We start from the raw sequence: 19399 nt of genomic DNA, 5'->3' as shown, positions 1-19399 counted from the left end.
TTAGTGTGGCCAAAGTTTGACCAGCTCTTTGCTTTCCCTTACTGCTTATTTAATTCAATTGCCTTTAAAGTAGCTGTTCTTTAAACAGAGTTTGACTGTTTTTAACTACTTAACTAATGCTCTTATCTTTAATGTAGCTCATTTTGAAGTATTTTTTTTTTTGTATTTCATTCATTACTTATCTAGTATAATGGCACTTAGTGTGCCTCACCTTAAAATAGGGGCTTTTTGCAGCAGCTTTCGCTTACGGCCATACCACCCTGTTCACGCCTGATCTCGCCTGATCTCAGAAGCTAAGCAGAGTTGGGCCTAGTTAGTACTTGGATGGGAGACTGCCTAGGAATACCAGGTGCTGTAAGTTTTGAGTTTTTCACTACTTATCTAATACACTGGCCCTTAGTGTGGCCAAAGTTTGACCAGCTCTTTGCTTTCCCTTACTGCTTATTTAATTCAATTGCCTTTAAAGTAGCTGTTCTTTAAACAGAGTTTGACTGTTTTTAACTACTTAACTAATGCTCTTATCTTTAATGTAGCTCATTTTGAAGTATTTTTTTTTTTTTGTATTTCATTCATTACTTATCTAGTATAATGGCACTTAGTGTGCCTCACCTTAAAATAGGGGCTTTTTGCAGCAGCTTTCGCTTACGGCCATACCACCCTGTTCACGCCTGATCTCGCCTGATCTCAGAAGCTAAGCAGAGTTGGGGCCTAGTTAGTACTTGGATGGGAGACTGCCTAGGAATACCAGGTGCTGTAAGTTTTTGAGTTTTTTCACTACTTATCTAATACACTGGTGCCCTTAGTGTGGCCAAAGTTTGACCAGCTCTTTGCTTTCCCTTACTGCTTATTTAATTCAATTGCCTTTAAAGTAGCTGTTCTTTAAACAGAGTTTGACTGTTTTTAACTACTTAACTAATGCTCTTATCTTTAATGTAGCTCATTTTGAAGTATTTTTTTTTGTATTTCATTCATTACTTATCTAGTATAATGGCACTTAGTGTGCCTCACCTTAAAAGGGGCTTTTTTTGCAGCAGCTTTGCCACGGCCATACCCACCCTGTTCACGCCTGATCTCGCCTGATCTCAGAAGCTAAGCAGAGTTGGGCCTAGTTAGTACTTGGATGGGAGACTGCCTAGGAATACCAGGTGTGCTGTAAGTTTTTGAGTTTTTTCACTACTTATCTAATACACTGGCCCTTAGTGTGGCCAAAGTTTGACCAGCTCTTTGCTTTCCTTACTGCTTATTTAATTCAATTGCCTTTAAAGTAGCTGTTCTTTAAACAGAGTTTGACTGTTTTTAACTACTTAACTAATGCTCTTATCTTTAATGTAGCTCATTTTGAAGTTTTTTTTTTTTTGTATTTCATTCATTACTTATCTAGTATAATGGCACTTAGTGTGCCTCACCTTAAAATAGGGGCTTTTTGCAGCAGCTTTCGCTTACGGCCATACCACCCTGTTCACGCCTGATCTCGCCTGATCTCAGAAGCTAAGCAGAGTTGGGCCTAGTTAGTACTTGGATGGGAGACTGCCTAGGAATACCAGGTGCTGTAAGTTTTGAGTTTTTTCACTACTTATCTAATACACTGGCTCCTTAGTGTGGCCAAAGTTTGACCAGCTCTTTGCTTTCCTTACTGCTTATTTAATTCAATTGCCTTTAAAGTAGCTGTTCTTTAAACAGAGTTTGACTGTTTTTAACTACTTAACTAATGCTTATCTTAATGTAGCTCATTTTGAAGTATTTTTTTTTGTATTTCATTCATTACTTATCTAGTATAATGGCACTTTAGTGTGCCTCACCTTAAAATAGGGGCTTTTGCAGCAGCTTTCGCCACGGCCATACCACCCTGTTCACGCCTGATCTCGCCTGATCTCAGAAGCTACAGCAGAGTTGGGCCTAGTTAGTACTTGGATGGGAGACTGCCTAGGAATACCAGGTGCTGTAAGTTTTGAGTTTTTTTCACTACTTCTTATCTAATACTGGCTCTTAGTGTGGCCAAAGTTTGACCAGCTCTTTGCTTTCCTTACTGCTTATTTAATTCAATTGCCTTTAAAGTAGCTGTTCTTTAAACAGAGTTTGACTGTTTTTAACTACTTAACTAATGCTCTTATCTTTAATGTAGCTCATTTTGAAGTTTTTTTTTGTATTTCATTCATTACTTATCTAGTATAATGGCATTTAGTGTGCCTCACCTTAAAATAGGGGCTTTTGCAGCAGCTTTCGCCACGGCCATACCACCACCCTGTTCACGCCTGATCTCGCCTGATCTCAGAAGCTAAGCAGAGTTGGGCCTAGTTAGTACTTGGATGGGAGACTGCCTAGGAATACCAGGTGCTGTAAGTTTTGAGTTTTTTCACTACTTATCTAATACACTGGTCTCTTAGTGTGGCCAAAGTTTGACCAGCTCTTTGCTTTCCTTACTGCTTATTTAATTCAATTGCCTTTAAAGTAGCTGTTCTTTAAACAGAGTTTGACTGTTTTTAACTACTTAACTAATGCTCTTATCTTTAATGTAGCTCATTTTGAAGTATTTTTTTTTTTGTATTTCATTCATTACTTATCTAGTATAATGGCACTTAGTGTGCCTCACCTTAAAATAGGGGCTTTTGCAGCAGCTTTCGCTTACGGCCATACCACCCCCTGTTCACGCCTGATCTCGCCTGATCTCAGAAGCTAAGCAGAGTTGGGCCTAGTTAGTACTTGGATGGGAGACTGCCTAGGAATACCAGGTGCTGTAAGTTTTGAGTTTTTTCACTACTTATCTAATACACTGGGCCCTTAGTGTGGCCAAAGTTTGACCAGCTCTTTGCTTTCCTTACTGCTTATTTAATTCAATTGCCTTTAAAGTAGCTGTTCTTTAAACAGAGTTTGACTGTTTTTAACTACTTAACTAATGCTCTTATCTTTAATGTAGCTCATTTTGAAGTTTTTTTTTGTATTTCATTCATTACTTATCTAGTATAATGGCACTTAGTGTGCCTCACCTTAAAATAGGGGCTTTTTGCAGCAGCTTTGCCACGGCCATATACCACCCTGTTCACGCCTGATCTCGCCTGATCTCAGAAGCTAAGCAGAGTTGGGCCTAGTTAGTACTTGGATGGGAGACTGCCTAGGAATACCAGGTGCTGTAAGTTTTTGAGTTTTTTCACTACTTATCTAATACACTGGCTCTTAGTGTGGCCAAAGTTTGACCAGCTCTTTGCTTTCCCTTACTGCTTATTTAATTCAATTGCCTTTAAAGTAGCTGTTCTTTAAACAGAGTTTGACTGTTTTTAACTACTTAACTAATGCTCTTATCTTTAATGTAGCTCATTTTGAAGTATTTTTTTTTTGTATTTCATTCATTACTTATCTAGTATAATGGGCACTTAGTGTGCCTCACCTTAAAATAGGGCTTTTTGCAGCAGCTTTCGCCACGGCCATACCACACCCTGTTCACGCCTGATCTCGCCTGATCTCAGAAGCTAAGCAGAGTTGGGCCTAGTTAGTACTTGGATGGGAGACTGCCTAGGAATACCAGGTGCTGTAAGTTTTTGAGTTTTTTCACTACTTATCTAATACACTGGCCCTCTTAGTGTGGCCAAAGTTTGACCAGCTCTTTGCTTTCCCTTACTGCTTATTTAATTCAATTGCCTTTAAAGTAGCTGTTCTTTAAACAGAGTTTGACTGTTTTTAACTACTTAACTAATGCTCTTATCTTTAATGTAGCTCATTTTGAAGTATTTTTTTGTATTTCATTCATTACTTATCTAGTATAATGGCACTTAGTGCCTCACCTTAAAATAGGGGCTTTTTGCAGCAGCTTTCGCTTACGGCCATACCACCCTGTTCACGCCTGATCTGATCTCGCCTGATCTCAGAAGCTAGCAGAGTTGGGCCTAGTTAGTACTTGGATGGGAGACTGCCTAGGAATACCAGGTGCTGTAAGTTTTGAGTTTTTTCACTACTTATCTAATACACTGGCCTCTTAGTGTGGCCAAAGTTTGACCAGCTCTTTGCTTTCCTTACTGCTTATTTAATTCAATTGCCTTTAAAGTAGCTGTTCTTTAAACAGAGTTTGACTGTTTTTAACTACTTAACTAATGCTCTTATATCTTTAATGTAGCTCATTTTGAAGTATTTTTTTTTGTATTTCATTCATTACTTATCTAGTATAATGGCATTTAGTGTGCCTCACCTTAAAATAGGGCTTTTTTTGCAGCAGCTTTCGCTTACGGCCATACCACCCTGTTCACGCCTGATCTCGCCTGATCTCAGCTAAGCAGAGTTGGGCCTAGTTAGTACTTGGATGGGAGACTGCCTAGGAATACCAGGTGCTGTAAGTTTTGAGTTTTTTCACTACTTATCTAATACACTGGTTCTTAGTGTGGCCAAAGTTTGACCAGCTCTTTGCTTTCCTTACTGCTTATTTAATTCAATTGCCTTTAAAGTAGCTGTTCTTTAAACAGAGTTTGACTGTTTTTAACTACTTAACTAATGCTCTTATCTTTAATGTAGCTCATTTTGAAGTATTTTTTTTTTTTGTATTTCATTCATTACTTATCTAGTATAATGGCACTTAGTGTGCCTCACCTTAAAATAGGGGCTTTTTGCAGCAGCTTTCACACGGCCATACCACCCTGTTCACGCCTGATCTCGCCTGATCTCAGAAGCTAAGCAGAGTTGGGCCTAGTTAGTACTTGGATGGGAGACTGCCTAGGAATACCAGGTGCTGTAAGTTTTTGAGTTTTTCACTACTTATCTAATACACTGGTCTCTTAGTGTGGCCAAAGTTTGACCAGCTCTTTGCTTTCCCTTACTGCTTATTTAATTCAATTGCCTTTAAAGTAGCTGTTCTTTAAACAGAGTTTGACTGTTTTTAACTACTTAACTAATGCTCTTATCTTTAATGTAGCTCATTTTGAAGTATTTTTTTTTTTGTATTTCATTCATTACTTATCTAGTATAATGGCACTTAGTGTGCCTCACCTTAAAATAGGGGCTTTTTGCAGCAGCTTTCGCCACGGCCATACCACCCTGTTCACGCCTGATCTCGCCTGATCTCAGAAGCTAAGCAGAGTTGGGCCTAGTTAGTACTTGGATGGGAGACTGCCTAGGAATACCAGGTGCTGTAAGTTTTGAGTTTTTTCACTACTTATCTAATACACTGGCCCTTAGTGTGGCCAAAGTTTGACCAGCTCTTTGCTTTCCTTACTGCTTATTTAATTCAATTGCCTTTAAAGTAGCTGTTCTTTAAACAGAGTTTGACTGTTTTTAACTACTTAACTAATGCTCTTATCTTTAATGTAGCTCATTTTGAAGTATTTTTTTTTGTATTTCATTCATTACTTATCTAGTATAATGGCACTTAGTGTGCCTCACCTTAAAATAGGGCTTTTGCAGCAGCTTTCTGCTTACGGCCATACCACCCTGTTCACGCCTGATCTCGCCTGATCTCAGAAGCTAAGCAGAGTTGGGCCTAGTTAGTACTTGGATGATGGGAGACTGCCTAGGAATACCAGGTGCTGTAAGTTTTTGAGTTTTTTCACTACTTATCTAATACACTGGCCCTTAGTGTGGCCAAAGTTTGACCAGCTCTTTGCTTTCCTTACTGCTTATTTAATTCAATTGCCTTTAAAGTAGCTGTTCTTTAAACAGAGTTTGACTGTTTTTAACTACTTAACTAATGCTCTTATCTTTAATGTAGCTCATTTTGAAGTTTTTTTTTTTGTATTTCATTCATTACTTATCTAGTATAATGGCACTTAGTGTGCCTCACCTTAAAATAGGGGCTTTTTGCAGCAGCTTTCGCTTACGGCCATACCACCCTGTTCACGCCTGATCTCGCCTGATCTCAGAAGCTAAGCAGAGTTGGGCCTAGTTAGTACTTGGATGGGAGACTGCCTAGGAATACCAGGTGCTGTAAGTTTTGAGTTTTTTCACTACTTATCTAATACACTGGCTCTTAGTGTGGCCAAAGTTTGACCAGCTCTTTGCTTTCCTTACTGCTTATTTAATTCAATTGCCTTTAAAGTAGCTGTTTTAAACAGAGTTTGACTGTTTTTAACTACTTAACTAATGCTCTTATCTTTAATGTAGCTCATTTTGAAGTATTTTTTTGTATTTCATTCATTACTTATCTAGTATAATGGCACTTAGTGTGCCTCACCTTAAAATAGGGGCTTTTGCAGCAGCTTTCGCCACGGCCATACCACCCTGTTCACGCCTGATCTCGCCTGATCTCAGAAGCTACAGAGTTGGGCCTAGTTAGTACTTGGATGGGAGACTGCCTAGGAATACCAGGTGCTGTAAAGTTTTGAGTTTTTTCACTACTTATCTAATACACTGGCCCTTAGTGTGGCCAAAGTTTGACCAGCTCTTTGCTTTCCTTACTGCTTATTTAATTCAATTGCCTTTAAAGTAGCTGTTCTTTAAACAGAGTTTGAATGCTTTAATCTACTTAACTCAATGCTCTTATCTTAATGCTCATTCTTGGAAGGTATTTTTTGCATTTCATTCATTACTTATCTAGTATAATGGCACTTATGTGCCTCTACCTAAAAATAGGGGCTTTTTGCAGCAGCTTTCGCACGTGCCACATACCACCCTGTTCACACCTGATCTCGCCTGATCTCAGAAGCAAGCAGAGTTGGGCCTGGTTAGTACTTGGATGGGAGACTGCCTAGGTACCAGGTGCTGTAAGTTTTTGAGTTTTTCACTACTTATCTAATACTCTGGCTCTCAGTGTGGTCAAAGCCTGACTAGCTTCTTTGCTTTCCCTTTACTGCTTATTTAATTCAATTGCTTTTTGAAGTAGCTGTTCTTTTAAACAGAGTTTGACTGTTTTTAATTACTTAACTAATGCTCTTATCTTGTATTGTAGTCTCATTTTGAAGTTTTTTTTTTTTGTATTTCATTCATTACTTATTCAGTATAATGGGTAACTTTAGTGTGCTCCCACCCAAACATGGGGCTTTTTTGCAGCGAGCTTCTTCTGACGGCCATACTCACCCTGTTCACGCTGATCCTTTGCCTGATCTCAGAAGCTTAGCAGAGTTGGGGCCTAGTTAGTACTCTGGATGGTAGACTGCATCAGGGAAAACCAGGTGCTGTAAGTTTTTGAGCTTTTTTCACTCCTTATCTAATACACTGGCTTTCTCAGTGGTCAAAGTTTGGATCAGCTCTCTTTGCTTTCCCTCATTGCATATTTAATTCAATTGCTCTTTAAAGTAGCTGTTCTTTAAATAGAGTTTTAATTGTTTTTAATTACTTATTCAATGCTCTTATCTCTTTAATGTGTAGCCTAGCTTTGAAGCATTTTTTTTTTTTTGTATTTCATTCATTATTTATCTAGTATAATGGTAATTCTAGTGTGCCTCAATCTTCAAAATAGGGCTTTTACAGCAGCTTTCACTACGGCCATACCACTCCTGTCTAATGCCTGATCCTCGTCTTGATCCTCTGTAAAGCCAAGCAGAGTTGGGCCTAGCTAGTACTTGACGTAAGAGACTGCCTATGAATACCAGGTGCTGTGTAAGTTTTTGAGTTTTTTCACTACTTCATCTACTACCCTGGTTCATATTGTGGTCAAAGCCTGACCAGCTCTATGCTTTCCCTTACTGCTTTATTTAGAACTAATTGTCTTTAAAGCAACTGTTCTTTAAACAGAGTTTGACTCACTTTAACTACTTAATTAATGCTCTTATCTTTAATGTAGCCTATCTTAAAGCATTTTTTTTTTTGTGGGCTTCATTCCATTACTTATCTAGTATAATGGCAATTCAGTGTACCTCACCTTAAAATAGGGGGCTTCTTTTGCAGCAGCTTTGCTTACGCAAACTACCACATTCTGTTTACGCCCTGATCTCGTCTGGATCTCAGTGGCAAGGCAGAGCGCCTAGTTAGTACTTGGATGTGGAGACTGCCTAGGAAATACCAGGTGTGCTGTAAGTTTTTGAGTTTTTTCTGCACTACTTACTCTAATACACTGGCTCCTTAGTGTGGTCAAAGTTTGACCAGCTCTCTTTATTTTCCCCTCACTGCTTATTTAATCTAATTGGTTTTAAAGTGGAAGTGTTCTTAAAACAGAGTTTGACTGTTTTTAATCACTTAATTAATGCTCTTATCTTTCACGCAGCTCATTTTGAAGTATTTTTCTTTTTTTTGTATTTCATTCATTACTTGTCTAGTATAATGGTGCACTTAGTGTGCTTCACCTTAAAAATAGGGGCTTTTGCAGCAGCTTTCGCTTATGCAATATACTAATCTTTGTTCACGCCTGATGTCTGCCTGATCTCTGTAGCTTTACAGAGTTGGGCCTGGTTAGTACTTCTGGATGGGAGACTGCCTAGGAATAACAGGTAATGTGACTTTTTGAGTTTTTTCACTACTTATCTAATACACTGTCCCTTAGTGTGGTCAAAGTTTGACCAGCTCTTTGCTTTCCTTACTGTTTATTTAATCTTAATTGCCTTTTGTGCTTAGCTGCTGTTTAAACAGAGTTTGACTGTTTTAACTACTAACTAATGCTCTTATCTCTTAATGTAGCTCATCTTTGAAGCATTTTTTTTTTGTATTTCATTCATTACTTATCTAGTATAATGGCACTTCTAGTGTGCCTCACCTTTAAAAATAGGGGCTTTTGCAGCAGCTTTAGCTTACGGCCATACCAATCTCGTTCAGCGCCTGATCACTGCCCTGATCTCAGACGCTGCCAGAGTTGGGCCTAAGCGCTAGTACTTTGGATGGGAGACTGCCTAGGAACACCAGGGTGCTTGTAAAGTTTTTGAGTTTTTTCACTACTTATCTAATACATTGCCCTTTAGTGTGGTCAAAGTTTGACCAGACTTTGCTTTGCTTTCCCTTACAAGCTTATTTAATTCAATTGCCTTTGAAGTAGCTGTTCTTTAAACAGAGTTTGACTGTTTTTAACTACTTAACTAATGCCTTATCTTTAATGTAGCTCATTTTGAAGTATTTTTTTGTATTTCATTCATTACTTATCTAGTATAATGGCACTTAGTGTGCCTCTACCCAAAATAGGGGCCTTTTGCAGAAGCTTTTGGCTGACGGCCATACCTCACCCTGTTCACGCCTGATCTCGTCTGATCCTCAGACGCCTACAGAGTTGGGCCTAGTTAGTACTTGGATGGAGATTTGCCTAGGGATTACCAGGTGCCGTAAGTTTTGAGTTTTGTCACTACTTATCTACTACACTGGCTTCTTAGTGTGGTGGGTGTTTGACCAGCTCTTTGCTTTCCCCTTACTGTGTTTATTTAACTCAATTGCCTTTAAAGTAGCTGTTCTTTAAACAGAGTTTGACTGTTTTTAACTACTTAACTAATGCCTTATCTTTAATGTAGCTCATTTTGAAGTATTTTTTTTTTTTTGTATTTCATTCATTACTTATCTAGTATAATGGCACTTAGTGTGCCTCACCTAAAAATAGGGGGGCTTTTTACAGCAGCTTTTGCTTACGGCCATACTAACACTGTTCACGCCTGATCTCGCCTGATCTCAGAAGCTACAGAGTTGGGCCTAGTTAGTACTTTTCTGATGGAGACTGTTTCCAGAATACCAGGTGTCGTGTTTTTTTGAGTTTTCACTACTTATCTAATACACTGGTCCCTTAGTGTGGTCAAAGTTTGACCAGCTCTTTGCTTTCTCTTTACTGCTTATTTAATCCAATTGCCTTTAAAGTAGCTGTTCTTTAAACAGAGTCTTTGACTGTTTTTGAACTACTTTAACTAATGCTCTTATCTTTAATGTAGCTCATATTTGAAGTATTATTTTTTTTTGTATTTCATTCATTATTTATCTAGTATAATGGTAACTTAGTGTGCCTCACCCAAAATAGGGGGCTTTTGCAAGCAGCTTTTGCTTTCACGGCCATACCACCCCTCTGTTCAATGCCTGATCTCGGGCCTGATCTCAGAAGCTAAGCAGAGTTGTGCCTAGTTAGTACTTCTGGATGGGAGACTGCCTAGGAATACCAGGTGCTGTAAGTTTTTGAGTTTTTTCACTACTTATCTAATACACTGGTCTCCTTAGTGTGGTCAAAGTGCTCTGACCAGCTCCTTTGCTTTCCCTTACTGCTTATTTAATTCAATTGTTTTAAAGTAGCTGTTCTTAAACAGAGTTTGACTGTTTTTAACTACTTAACTAATGCCTCATTCCTAATGTGAGCTCATTTTAAAGTATTTTTTTTTTGTATTTCATTCATTACTTATTCAGTATAATGGCACTCTAGTGTGCTCTCACCTTAAAATAGGGGGCTTTTTGCAGTAGCTACGCTTTTATGGCCATACTACACCCTGTTCACGCCTGATCTCGCCTGATCTCAGAAGCTAAGCAGAGTTGGGCCTAGTTAGTGGCTTGGATGGGAGACTGCCCAGGAATACCAGGTGCTGTAATTCTTTTGAGTTTTTCACTACTTATCTAATACACTGGTTCTTAGTGTGGCCTTCAAAGTTTGACTCAGCTCTTTGCTTTCCTTACTGCTTATTTAATTCAATTGCCTTTAAAGTAGCTGTTCTTTTTTAAACAGAGTTTGACTGTTTTTAACTACTTAACTAATGCTCTTATCTTTAATGTAGCTCATTCATTTTGAAGCATTTTTTTTTGTATTTCATTCATTACTTATCTAGTATAATGGCACTTAGTGTGCCTCACCTTAAAATAGGGGCTTTTGCAGCAGCTGAAGCTTACCGCCATACTGTACACCCTGTTCTACGCCTGATCTCAGAAGCTAAGCAGAGTTGGGCTCATTTAGTAGTTAGTACTCTGATGGGAGACTGCCTAGGAATACCAGGTGCTGTGTAAGTTTTGAGTTTTTTCACTACTTATCTAATACACTGGTTCTTAGTGTGTGTCAAAGTTTGACCAGCTTTTTGCTTTCCCTTACTGCTTATTTAATTCAATTGCCTTTAAAGTAGCTGTTCTTTAAACAGAGTTTGACTGTTTTTAACTACTTAACTAATGCTCTTATCTTTAATGTAGCTCATTTTGAAGTATTTTTTTTTTTTGTATTTCATTCATTACTTATCTAGTATAATGGCACTTAGTGTGCCTCACCCAAAATAGGGGCTTTTGCAGCAGCTTCGCCGCCACGGCCATACCACCCTGTTCACGCCTGATCTCGTCTGATCTCAGAAGCTAAGCAGAGTTGGGCCTAGTTAGTACTCTGGATGGGAGACTGCCTAGGAATACCAGGTGCTTTAAGTTTTGAGTTTTTCACTACTATCTAATACACTGGCTCCTTAGTGTGGTCAAAGTTTGACCAGCTCTTTGCTTTCTCCCTTACTGCTTATTTAATTCAATTGTCTTTAAAGTAGCTGTTCTTTAAACAGAGTTTGACTGTTTTTAACTACTTAACTAATGCTCTTATCTTTAATGTAGCTCATTTTGAAGTATTTTTTTTTTTTTTTGTATTTCATTCATTACTTATCTAGTATAATGGCACTTAGTGTGCCTCACCTTAAAATAGGGGCTTTTTTGCAGCTTTCGCTACACGGCCATACCACCCTGTTCACGCCTGATCTCGTCTGATCTCAGACGCTAAGCAGAGTTGGGCCTAGTTAGTACTTGGATGGGGAGACTGCCTAGGATTACCAGGTGCTGTGAAGCTTTGAGTTTTGTCACTACTTATCTAATACACTGGCCCATAGTGTGGCCAAAGTTTGACCAGCTCTTTGCTTTCCTCACGTGGCTTATTTAATTCAATTGCCTTTAAAGTAGCTGTTCTTTAGAAACAGAGTTTGACTGTTTTAACTACTTAACTAATGCTCTTATCTTTAATGTAGCTCATTTGAAGCCATTTTTTTTGTATTTCATTCATTACTTATCTAGTATAATGGCACTTAGTGTGCCCCACCTTAAAATAGGGGCTTTTGCAGCAGCTTTTCGCTTATGGCCATACCACCCTGTTCACGCCTGATCTCCGAAATCTGATCTCAGAAGTTAACAGAGCTGGGCCTAGTTAGTACTTGGATGGGAGACTGCCTAGGAATTACCAGGTGCTGTAAGTTTTGAGTTTTTCACTACTTATCTAATACACTGGCTCTTAGTGTGGCCAAAGTTTGACCAGCTCTTTGCTTTCCCTTACTGCTTATTTAATTCAATTGCCTTTTAAAGTAGCTGTCTTTGTTCTTTAAAACAGAGTTTGACTGTTTTTAACTACTTTAACTAATGCTCTTATCTTTAATGTAGCTCATACTTGAAGCATTTTTTTTGCATTTCATTCATTACTTATCTAGTATAATGGCACTTAGTGTGCCTCATCTTAAAATAGGGGCTTTGCAGCAGCTTTCTCGCCATGGCCATACCACCCTGTTCACGCCTGATCATCGTCTGATCTCAGAAGCTGGCAGAGTTGGGTCTAGTTAGTACTTGGATGGGGAGACTGCCTAGGAATACCAGGTGCTGTAAGTTTTTGAGTTTTTCACTACTCTATCTAATACACTGGCCCTTTAGTGTGTCAAAGTTTGACCAGCTCTTTGCTTTCCTTACTGCTTATTTAATTCAATTGCCTTTAAAGTAGCTGTTCTTTTAAACAGAGTTTGACTGTTTTTAACTACTTAACTAATGCTCTTATCTTTAATGTAGCTCATTTTGAAGTATTTTTTTTGTATTTCATTCATTACTTATCTAGTATAATGGCACTCTAGTGTGCCTCACTCTTAAAATAGGGGCTTTTGCAGCAGCTGTCGCACGGCCATACTCACACCCTGTTCACGCCTGATCACCGTCTGATCTCAGAAGCTAAGCAGAGTTGGGCCTAGTTAGTACTTGGATGGAGACTGCCTAGGAATACCAGGTGCTGTAAGTTTTTGAGTTTTTTCACTACTTATCTAATACACTGGCTCCTTAGTGTGGCCAAAGTTTGACCAGCTCTTTGCTTTCTTTACTGCTTATTTAATTCAATTGCCTTTAAAGTAGCTGTTCTTTACAAAACAGAGTTTGACTGTTTTTAACTACTTAACTAATGCTCTTATCTTTAATGTAGCTCATTTTGAAGCTTTTTTTTTTTTGTATTTCATTCATTACTTATCTAGTATAATGGCACTTAGTGTGCCTCACCTTAAAAATAGGGCTTTTGCAGCAGCTTTAGGCTTACGGCCATACCACCCTGTTCACGCCTGATCTCGTCTGATCTCAGAAGCTAAGCAGAGTTGGGCCTAGTTAGTACTTTGGATGGGGAGACTGCCTAGGAATACCAGGTGCTGTAAGTTTTTGAGTTTTTTCACTACTTATCTAATACACTGGTTCTTAGTGTGGCCAAAGTTTGACCAGCTCTTTGCTTTCCCTTACTGCTTATTTAATTCAATTGCCTTTAAAGTAGCTGTTCTTTAAACAGAGTTTGACTGTTTTTAACTACTTAACTAATGCTCTTATCTTTAATGTAGCTCATTTTGAAGTATTTTTTTTTGTATTTCATTCATTACTTATCTAGTATAATGGCACTCTAGTGTGCCTCACCTTAAAATAGGGGCTTTTTGCAGCAGCTGTCGCTACGGCCATACCACCCTGTTCACGCCTGATCTCGCCTGATCTCAGAAGCTAAGCAGAGTTGGGCCTAGTTAGTACTTCTGGATGGGAGACTGCCTAGGAATACCAGGTGCTGTAAGTTTTGAGTTTTTCACTACTTATTTAATACACTGGTCTCCTTAGTGTGGCCAAAGTTTGACCAGCTCTTTGCTTTCCCTTACTGCTTATTTAATCCAATTGCCTTTAAAGTAGCTGTTCTTTAAACAGAGTTTGACTGTTTTTAACTACTTAACTAATGCTCTTATCTTTAATGTAGCTCATTTTGAAGTATTTTTTTTTGTATTTCATTCATTACTTATCTAGTATAATGGCACTTGCAAAGCTTCACCTTAAAATAGGGGCTTTTGGCAGCAGCTTTCGCTACGCCACAACACCTTGTTCAGTTTTTCGTTGATCTCGTCTGATCTCAGAAGCTAAGCAGAGTTGGGCCTAGTTAGTACTTGGATGGGAGACTGCCTAGGAATACCAGGTGCTGTAAGCTTTTGAGTTTTTCACTACTTATTTAATACACTGGCTCCTTAGTGTGGCCAAAGTTTGACCAGCTCTTTGCTTTCCCTTACTGCTTATTTAATTCAATTGCCTTTAAAGTAGCTGTTCTTTAAACAGAGTTTGACTGTTTTTAACTACTTAACTAATGCTCTTATCTTTAATGTAGCTCATTTTGAAGTATTTTTTTTTGTATTTCATTCATTACTTATCTAGTATAATGGCACTTAGTGTGCCTCACCTTAAAATAGGGGCTTTTTGCAGCAGCTGGCTTTACGGCCATACCACCCTGTTCACGCCTGATCTCGTCTGATCTCAGAAGCTAAGCAGAGTTGGGCCTAGTTAGTACTTGGATGGGAGACTGCCTAGGAATACCAGGTGCTGTAAGTTTTGAGTTTTTTCACTACTTATCTAATACACTGGCTCTTTAGTGTGGTCAAAGTTTGACCAGCTCTTTGCTTTCCCCTTACTGCTTATTTAATCTAAATATTGCCTTTAAAGTAGCTGTTCTTTAAACAGAGTTTGACTGTTTTTAACTACTTAACTAATGCTCTTATCTTTAATGTAGCTCATTTTGAAGTATTTTTTTTTTTTTTTGTATTTCATTCATTACTTATCTAGTATAATGGCACTTAGTGTGCCTCACCTTAAAATAGGGCTTTTTGCAGCAGCTTTCGCTTTACGGCCATACCACCCTGTTCATGCCTGATCTCGCCCTGATCTCAGAAGCTAAGCAGAGTTGGGCCCTAGTTAGTACTTGGATGGGAGACTGCCTAGGAATACCAGGTGCTGTAAGTTTTTGAGTTTCTTTCACTACTTTATCTAATACACTGGCCCTTAGTGTGGCCAAAGTTTGACCAGCCTTTGCTTTCTCACTGCTTATTTAATTCAATTGCCTTTAAAGTAGCTGTTCTTTAAACAGAGTTTGACTGTTTTTAACTACTTAACTAATGCTCTTATCTTTAATGTAGCTCATTTTGAAGTATTTTTTTGTATTTCATTCATTACTTATCTAGTATAATGGCACTTAGTGTGCCTCACCTTAAAATAGGGGCTTTTTGCAGCAGCTTGGCTTATGGCCATACTCACCCTCTGTTCACGCCTGATCTCGCCTGATCTCAGAAGCTAAGCAGAGTTGGGCCTAGTTAGTACTTGGATGGGAGACTGCCTAGGAATACCAGGTGCTGTAAGTTTTTGAGTTTTTTCACTACTTATCTAATACACTGGCCCTTAGTGTGGTCAAAGTTTGACCAGCTCTTTGCTTTCCCCTTACTGCTTATTTAATTCAATTGCCTTTAAAGTAGCTGTTCTTTAAACAGAGATTGACTGTTTTTAACTACTTAACTAATGCTCTTATCTTTAATGTAGCTCATTTTGAAGTATTTTTTTTTTTGTATTTCATTCATTACTTATCTAGTATAATGGCACTTAGTGTGCCTCACCTTAAAATAGGGGCTTTTGCAGCAGCTTTCGCCATGGCCATACCACCCTGTTCACGCCTGATCTCGCCTGATCCTCAGAAGCTAAGCAGAGTTGGGCCTAGTTAGTACTTGGATGGGAGACTGCCTAGGAATACCAGGTGCTGTAAGTTTTGAGTTTTTTCACTACTTATCTAATACACTGGTCCTTAGTGTGGCCAAAGTTTGACCAGCTCTTTGCTTTCCCTTACTGCTTATTTAATTCAATTGCCTTTAAAGTAGCTGTTCTTTTAAAACAGAGTTTGACTGTTTTTAACTACTTAACTAATGCTCTTATCTTTAATGTAGCTCATTTTGAAGTTTTTTTTTGTATTTCATTCATTACTTATCTAGTATAATGGCACTTAGTGTGCCTCACCTTAAAATAGGGGCTTTTGCAGCAGCTTTCGCCTACGGCCATACCACCCTGTTCACGCCTGATCTCGCCTGATCTCAGAAGCTAAGCAGAGTTGGGCCTAGTTAGTACTTGGATGGGAGACTGCCTAGGAATACCAGGTGCTGTAAGTTTTTGAGTTTTTTCACTACTTATCTAATACACTGGCCCTTAGTGTGGCCAAAGTTTGACCAGCTCTTTGCTTTCCTTACTGCTTATTTAATTCAATTGCCTTTAAAGTAGCTGTTCTTTAAACAGAGTTTGACTGTTTTTAACTACTTAACTAATGCTCTTATCTTTAATGTAGCTCATTTTGAAGTATTTTTTTTTGTATTTCATTCATTACTTATCTAGTATAATGGCACTTAGTGTGCCTCACCCAAAATAGGGGCTTTTTGCAGCAGCTTTCGCTATACGGCCATACCCACCCTGTTCACGCCTGATCTCGTCTGATCTCAGAAGCTAAGCAGAGTTGGGCCTAGTTAGTACTTGGATGGGAGACTGCCTAGGAATACCAGGTGCTGTAAGCTTTTTTGAGTTTTTTCACTACTTATCTAATACACTGGCCCTCAGTGTGGCCAAAGTTTGACCAGCTCTTGCTTTCCCCTTACTGCTTATTTAATTCAATTGCCTTTAAAGTAGCTGTTCTTTAAACAGAGTTTGACTGTTTTTAACTACTTAACTAATGCTCTTATCTTTAATGTAGCTCATTTTGGAAGTATTTTTTTTTTTGTATTTCATTCATTACTTATCTAGTATAATGGCACTTTAGTGTGCCTCACCTTAAAATAGGGGCTTTTTGCAGCAGCTTTCGCCACGGCCATACCACCCTGTTCACGCCTGATCTCGTCTGATCTCAGAAGCTACAGAGTTGGGCCTAGTTAGTACTTGGATGGGAGACTGCCTAGGAATACCAGGTGCTGTAAGTTTTGAGTTTTTTTCACTACTTATCTAATACACTGGCCCTTAGTGTGGCCAAAGTTTGACCAGCTCTTTGCTTTCCCTTACTGCTTATTTAATTCAATTGCCTTTAAAGTAGCTGTTCTTTAAACAGAGTTTGACTGTTTTTAACTACTTAACTAATGCTCTTATCTTTAATGTAGCTCATTTTGAAGTATTTTTTTTTTTTTGTATTTCATTCATTACTTATCTAGTATAATGGCACTTAGTGTGCCTCACCTTAAAATAGGGGCTTTTTGCAGCAGCTTTCACACGGCCATACCACCCTGTTCACGCCCTGATCTCGCCTGATCTCAGAAGCTAAGCAGAGTTGGGCCTAGTTAGTACTTGGATGGGAGACTGCCTAGGAATACCAGGTGCTGTAAGTTTTGAGTTTTTCACTACTTATCTAATACACTGGCTCATTAGTGTGGCCAAAGTTTGACCAGCTCTTTGCTTTCCCTTACTGCTTATTTAATTCAATTGCCTTTAAAGTAGCTGTTCTTTAAACAGAGTTTGACTGTTTTTAACTACTTAACTAATGCTCTTATCTTTAATGTAGCTCATTTTGAAGTTTTTTTTTTTGTATTTCATTCATTACTTATCTAGTATAATGGCACTTAGTGTGCCTCACCTTAAAATAGGGGCTTTTGCAGCAGCTTTCACACGGCCATACCACCCTGTTCACGCTCTGATCTCGCCTGATCTCAGAAGCTAAGCAGAGTTGGGCCTAGTTAGTACTTGGATGGGAGACTGCCTAGGAATACCAGGTGCTGTAAGTTTTTGAGTTTTTTCACTACTTATCTAATACACTGGCTCTTAGTGTGTGGTCAAAGTTTGACCAGCTCTTTGCTTTCCCTTACTGCTTATTTAATTCAATTGCCTTTAAAGTAGCTGTTCTTTAAACAGAGTTTGACTGTTTTTAACTACTTAACTAATGCTCTTATCTTTAATGTAGCTCATTTTGAAGTATTTTTTTTTGTATTTCATTCATTACTTATCTAGTATAATGGCACTTAGTGTGCCTCTCACCTTAAAATAGGGGCTTTTTGCAGCAGCTTTTGCACGGCCATACCCACCCTGTTCACGCCTGATCTCGCCTGATCTCAGAAGCTAACAGAGTTGGGCCTAGTTAGTACTTGGATGGGAGACTGCCTAGGAATACCAGGTGCTGTAAGTTTTTGAGTTTTTTCACTACTTATCTAATACACTGGTTCTTAGTGTGGCCAAAGTTTGACCAGCTCTTTGCTTTCCTTACTGCTTATTTAATTCAATTGCCTTTAAAGTAGCTGTTCTTTAAACAGAGTTTGACTGTTTTTAACTACTTAACTAATGCTCTTATCTTTAATGTAGCTCATTTTGAAGTATTTTTTTGTATTTCATTCATTACTTATCTAGTATAATGGCACTTTAGTGTGCCTCACTTTAAAATAGGGGCTTTTGCAGCAGCTTTCGCTATGGGCCATACCACCCTGTTCACGCCTGATCTCGCCTGATCTCAGAAGCTAAGCAGAGTTGGGCCTAGTTAGTACTTGGATGGGAGACTGCCTAGGAATACCAGGTGCTGTAAGTTTTTGAGTTTTTTCACTACTTATCTAATACACTGGCCCTTAGTGTGGCCAAAGTTTGACCAGCTCTTTGCTTTCCCTTACTGCTTATTTAATTCAATTGCCTTTAAAGTAGCTGTTCTTTAAACAGAGTTTGACTGTTTTTAACTACTTAACTAATGCTCTTATCTTTAATGTAGCTCATTTTGAAGTATTTTTTTTGTATTTCATTCATTACTTATCTAGTATAATGGCACTTAGTGTGCCTCACCTTAAAATAGGGGCTTTTGCAGCAGCTTTCACACGGCCATACCACCCTGTTCACGCCTGATCTCGCCTGATCTCAGAAGCTAAGCAGAGTTGGGCCTAGTTAGTACTTGGATGGGAGACTGCCTAGGAATACCAGGTGCTGTAAGTTTTGAGTTTTTTCACTACTTATCTAATACACTGGCCCTTAGTGTGGCCAAAGTTTGACCAGCTCTTTGCTTTCCCTTACTGCTTATTTAATTCAATTGCCTTTAAAGTAGCTGTTCTTTAAACAGAGTTTGACTGTTTTTAACTACTTAACTAATGCTCTTATCTTTAATGTAGCTCATTTTGAAGTATTTTTTGTATTTCATTCATTACTTATCTAGTATAATGGCACTTAGTGTGCCTCACCTTAAAATAGGGGCTTTTTGCAGCAGCTTTCGCTTACGGCCATAACACCCTGTTCACGCCTGATCTGATCTCAGAAGCTAAGCAGAGTTGGGCCTAGTTAGTACTTGGATGGGAGACTGCCTAGGAATACCAGGTGCTGTAAGTTTTTGAGTTTTTTCACTACTTATCTAATACACTGGCCCTTAGTGTGGCCAAAGTTTGACCAGCTCTTTGCTTTCCTTACTGCTTATTTAATTCAATTGCCTTTAAAGTAGCTGTTCTTTAAACAGAGTTTGACTGTTTTTAACTACTTAACTAATGCTCTTATCTTTAATGTAGCTCATTTTGAAGTATTTTTTTTTGTATTTCATTCATTACTTATCTAGTATAATGGCACTTAGTGTGCCTCACCT

At 38.5% G+C, this 19399-nt stretch overlaps 33 pseudogenes; all 33 read left to right on the top strand.

The window, feature by feature from the left end:
• The first annotated feature begins 242 nt into the window (after nt 1-242).
• LOC122343558 lies at nt 243-361 on the top strand (annotated as a pseudogene).
• Nucleotides 362-640: 279 nt separating this feature from the next.
• LOC122343657 lies at nt 641-760 on the top strand (annotated as a pseudogene).
• Nucleotides 761-1037: 277 nt separating this feature from the next.
• LOC122343834 lies at nt 1038-1159 on the top strand (annotated as a pseudogene).
• A 278-nt stretch (nt 1160-1437) lies between these two features.
• LOC122343557 lies at nt 1438-1556 on the top strand (annotated as a pseudogene).
• Nucleotides 1557-1828: 272 nt separating this feature from the next.
• Nucleotides 1829-1948, top strand: LOC122343843 (annotated as a pseudogene).
• A 273-nt stretch (nt 1949-2221) lies between these two features.
• LOC122343830 lies at nt 2222-2343 on the top strand (annotated as a pseudogene).
• A 277-nt stretch (nt 2344-2620) lies between these two features.
• LOC122343695 lies at nt 2621-2741 on the top strand (annotated as a pseudogene).
• Nucleotides 2742-3013: 272 nt separating this feature from the next.
• On the top strand, nt 3014-3134 carry LOC122343824 (annotated as a pseudogene).
• Nucleotides 3135-3411: 277 nt separating this feature from the next.
• Nucleotides 3412-3532, top strand: LOC122343823 (annotated as a pseudogene).
• Nucleotides 3533-3807: 275 nt separating this feature from the next.
• LOC122343800 lies at nt 3808-3930 on the top strand (annotated as a pseudogene).
• Nucleotides 3931-4209: 279 nt separating this feature from the next.
• Nucleotides 4210-4325, top strand: LOC122343798 (annotated as a pseudogene).
• Nucleotides 4326-4601: 276 nt separating this feature from the next.
• LOC122343699 lies at nt 4602-4720 on the top strand (annotated as a pseudogene).
• A 278-nt stretch (nt 4721-4998) lies between these two features.
• On the top strand, nt 4999-5117 carry LOC122343776 (annotated as a pseudogene).
• Nucleotides 5118-5391: 274 nt separating this feature from the next.
• LOC122343721 lies at nt 5392-5513 on the top strand (annotated as a pseudogene).
• Nucleotides 5514-5789: 276 nt separating this feature from the next.
• Nucleotides 5790-5908, top strand: LOC122343556 (annotated as a pseudogene).
• A 269-nt stretch (nt 5909-6177) lies between these two features.
• On the top strand, nt 6178-6294 carry LOC122343829 (annotated as a pseudogene).
• Nucleotides 6295-11086: 4792 nt separating this feature from the next.
• On the top strand, nt 11087-11202 carry LOC122343831 (annotated as a pseudogene).
• Nucleotides 11203-11484: 282 nt separating this feature from the next.
• LOC122343785 lies at nt 11485-11604 on the top strand (annotated as a pseudogene).
• A 278-nt stretch (nt 11605-11882) lies between these two features.
• LOC122343828 lies at nt 11883-12005 on the top strand (annotated as a pseudogene).
• A 1082-nt stretch (nt 12006-13087) lies between these two features.
• Nucleotides 13088-13208, top strand: LOC122343715 (annotated as a pseudogene).
• Nucleotides 13209-13485: 277 nt separating this feature from the next.
• Nucleotides 13486-13606, top strand: LOC122343814 (annotated as a pseudogene).
• Nucleotides 13607-14281: 675 nt separating this feature from the next.
• On the top strand, nt 14282-14400 carry LOC122343550 (annotated as a pseudogene).
• Nucleotides 14401-14687: 287 nt separating this feature from the next.
• Nucleotides 14688-14808, top strand: LOC122343755 (annotated as a pseudogene).
• A 273-nt stretch (nt 14809-15081) lies between these two features.
• LOC122343745 lies at nt 15082-15203 on the top strand (annotated as a pseudogene).
• A 278-nt stretch (nt 15204-15481) lies between these two features.
• On the top strand, nt 15482-15601 carry LOC122343840 (annotated as a pseudogene).
• A 275-nt stretch (nt 15602-15876) lies between these two features.
• LOC122343640 lies at nt 15877-15995 on the top strand (annotated as a pseudogene).
• Nucleotides 15996-16271: 276 nt separating this feature from the next.
• LOC122343710 lies at nt 16272-16391 on the top strand (annotated as a pseudogene).
• Nucleotides 16392-16673: 282 nt separating this feature from the next.
• LOC122343827 lies at nt 16674-16790 on the top strand (annotated as a pseudogene).
• A 279-nt stretch (nt 16791-17069) lies between these two features.
• On the top strand, nt 17070-17189 carry LOC122343765 (annotated as a pseudogene).
• A 273-nt stretch (nt 17190-17462) lies between these two features.
• LOC122343775 lies at nt 17463-17582 on the top strand (annotated as a pseudogene).
• A 672-nt stretch (nt 17583-18254) lies between these two features.
• Nucleotides 18255-18373, top strand: LOC122343726 (annotated as a pseudogene).
• A 273-nt stretch (nt 18374-18646) lies between these two features.
• LOC122343698 lies at nt 18647-18765 on the top strand (annotated as a pseudogene).
• Nucleotides 18766-19038: 273 nt separating this feature from the next.
• Nucleotides 19039-19152, top strand: LOC122343772 (annotated as a pseudogene).
• The last annotated feature ends 247 nt before the right edge of the window (nt 19153-19399 follow it).

Source organism: Puntigrus tetrazona, chromosome 4, assembly GCF_018831695.1.
Source record: "Puntigrus tetrazona isolate hp1 chromosome 4, ASM1883169v1, whole genome shotgun sequence".
In the NCBI taxonomy this organism is placed as follows: Eukaryota; Metazoa; Chordata; class Actinopteri; order Cypriniformes; family Cyprinidae; genus Puntigrus; species Puntigrus tetrazona.
The sequence above is the reverse complement of the archived record's forward strand: the minus strand, read 5'-3'. Positions and strand labels throughout refer to the sequence as shown.